The sequence below is a fragment of the Nuphar pumila genome, chromosome 4 (genome assembly GCF_984573655.1).
Source record: "Nuphar pumila chromosome 4, dmNupPumi1.hap1.1, whole genome shotgun sequence".
In the NCBI taxonomy this organism is placed as follows: domain Eukaryota; kingdom Viridiplantae; phylum Streptophyta; class Magnoliopsida; order Nymphaeales; family Nymphaeaceae; genus Nuphar; species Nuphar pumila.
The window spans coordinates 29,244,239-29,247,549 of record NC_143252.1 but is presented as its reverse complement, the minus strand read 5'-3'; positions in this window follow the sequence as shown (position 1 = coordinate 29,247,549).

Here is a 3,311-nt window from a genome sequence, read left to right as displayed (position 1 = left end):
ACGATTTTGCCATTGTCCCTCATTAATTTTCTCTTTAGACATTCTGATTATTTGGTTATCAATCTTATCGTGTTTAATGCTAGAACCAACATAGCAATCAGATGCATGGTGCTTGGCTTTTCGATTCTGCGTCCTCTTCCTTTATCGCCTTATGTTTTTGAGGTTCTTTCATCTGCCTTGACTTTTGCTCTTCCACCAAACAGTGTCTCATTCGATAGTCCATCGTGGGGTTAGGAACTTAGGATAACCACTTGTTTATGCCTTTGCTTCAGCAGCATCCCAATCCGCAGCCCCTGGATGTTGCAGTTGTCGATGCAAATAAGTTGATGGATATCTCTCTCCTCATCGCAGTTGCAAGCTATAGCTGCTGACATGGATTCTATGATTTCAGTTATCTCTGCTATTATTGGGGACTCCTTTTGCCACTTCAGTGGGCAGACTGCGAGCAGATGAGCATTTCCAATGGTCACTCGAGGTCGTCTGTTTGTGCCAGGAGTGTTTGGCAAATCATAAATGGTCAGCGAAGAAGGAGGAGGCCTTCCTCAATTGTTTTGGCTATCGATGTGAGGTCTCCAAGAAGGTCATCTCGTTCCCACAAGCCCCGGGTTTTTTCAGATTTTGTGCAACGAAGACTGTTTGTTGGAATATTAGGAGCCTGAATTGTCCCACAAAATGCCTGTTTTTGGCTAATTGGGTTAGAGAGGAGAAGCCCGACCTGCTTGTTTTATGTGAAATTAAAATGGAGGTCATCCCGCTCGCAATCGCCTCTAGCATCTGGCGAGAAGCTGATTATTTTTTTAAGCCTGCGGTCAACCATGCCGGAGGTATTCTTATCTTGGAAAAACAATCTTTAAATTTATCTCAGCTGGACGTTGGTCTTTTTTCTCTTACTGTTGCTTTCAATTTGCAGGCAGTTGGTAGAAGGGTAGTGATTTATATTGTTTATGGCCCTAATATCGCCGCCATGAGGCCCGCATTCTGGAATAATTTAGATAGGGTTGTCATTTGTAGCGCAAAGTGTCACATTCTTATAGGGGGATTTCAATTGTTTGTTATATATTCATGACTGTAAACCTCGTCATTCTTAATCCCTCTATACGAGGTTTTCAAGCCTTTGTTCAACCGTATCTTCTATACCCTATCTCTTTAACCGGTGAGCGCTTCTCTTGGTCGAATAGGCAGTCTCACCTGTCTTGTAGGGTCCTTGATAGGAATTTATCACTCCTAATTTACTGAACCTCATTCCCGACGCTAAGTGTGTGTTGCTTACTCCCTCAATCTTAGACCATGGGCAGATCATCACTCATTGGGGGAATGACTTTAAATTCATCAGGAGCTTTGCGTTTGAAGAACGATGTCTCCAAGAGCAAGATTTTCTCGCGGTTATTGCTAATTCTTGGAACAATCCTTCTGATGAGCATTGGGCGACTCTCCGGGTTCAAAAGAAGCTTTCTCGTCTTGCTAAGGATATCAAGGTCTGACTTCATAGTCGTAATGTGGTGAAATTTCAGCAAATGATTGCATGAGATCGTGAGATTTCTTTGTTGTATCAATCTATGTCTTCCTCCGGCTATCTCTCTGATTTGCAACTTCTCAGTTTCCAGGTCAGGACCTTAGAGTTAACTATGCTCTTTAAAAGCTGGAGGGTCAAGGAGGAAATTCGTTGAAAGTAAAGGTCTAGAGTAAAATGACTTGTGTCTCGTGATGGCAACACTAAATTTTTTCACTCATATGCTTTCCATCGTCGTAGGAGGAAGGTTGTTCCTTTTATCTTCATTGGGAGTGTTCCCTATCTCAATCAACACGTTAATTCGGCAGTCACGCTATATTTTAAGGCTTTATATTCTGCTTCGTTCGCTGCATAGGGTGTCATTGGTAATGTCTTAATTGGGTCGATTCAGGATGAGCAAGTAAGATCTATGCAAAGGAAGTTCTCTGAAGATGAGATTTTTAGGGTCATTAAGGATCTGTCAAGTTAGAAAGTGCCTTATAATGGTGGGTTTCATGTCGACTTTTTTAGAATCTTTTGGGACTATGTTAAGTCGGACGTGATGAGCATGTTTGACGAGTTCTATCATAACTCCAGACTGCCTTATCATTTTCACTTAACTATTATTTCGCTTATTCCAAAAGATGATGAGGCCACTGATATTTCTCAGTTCTGCCCGATCTCGTTTATGAGTGCTCTCTATCGGATGTTTGCCAAGGTTTTGGCGAATAGGCTGAAATTGGTGGCTCACCAAATTTTTTTAGACTCTCAGTTCGCCTTCATCCTCAATAAGAGGGTTCAACACTCGTTCGTCATGGCGTCTGAGGTTGTTCATTCCTTGCAGCATAGCGGTCAACCTTATTTTGTCCTTAAATTAGATTTTCATAAAGCTTTTGATTATGTGCATTGCCTCTTCTTATTTCACATGTTATCAAATTTCGGTATTGGTAGTCGTTTTTCTGGTTGGGTGAGAGAGCTGGTCTTAAATGCCCAGGCCATGTTAAATATCAATGGTGTTAGAGGAAACTGGTTCAAGTTGGGGCGGGGTCTGCGGCAAGGGTGCCATCTTTCATCTTTGTTGTTCAATGTGGTTGCTGAGGGTCTTGTGGTCTTGCTTAAGCGGGCCGCGACATCGCGATTCATTGATCCTTTGCAGGTTCTAGACTTCTCGGGTCATATTCTTACTTATGTTGATGATATGATCAATTTTTGTCATGCAAATGTTAGAGGAAACTGGTTCAAGCTGGGGGCAGGGTCTGCGGCAAGGGTGCCATCTTTCATCTTTGTTGTTCAATGTGGTTGTTGAGGGTCTTGTGGTCTTGCTTAAGCAGGCCACGACATCGCGATTCATTGATCCTTTACAGGTTCTAGACTTTCTGGGTCATATTCTTACTTATGTTGATGATATGATCAATTTTTGTCATGCAAATGTTCAACAGATGCTTAAGTTCAAGTTTATCCTTCAGTTCTTCCTCTCTCTATCTGGGTTTTCTCTGAATGAGAATAAATGCTCTCTTACTATGTTCAATGCTCAGTCCACTATGCTTGCAGCTGGGAGGAGGATTTTTAATTGCATTATTTTTGAGTTGCCTATAATGTACCTGGGCTTGTCGTTACAAGTGAAGCGTCTCTCTTATGTTGCATGAGCTCCGTCGCTTCAAAAAGTGAAGCGCAAATTACTATCGTGGCAGTCATCTTATCTCTCCATCGCTGGTCGTCTGACTTTAGTCAGACATGTTCTTTCCACTATTCTAGAATTTTTCATGTCTATGTTTGTGATGCATGTGCGAGTGGAGAAGCAGCTAACGCGCTTGCTAGCAGG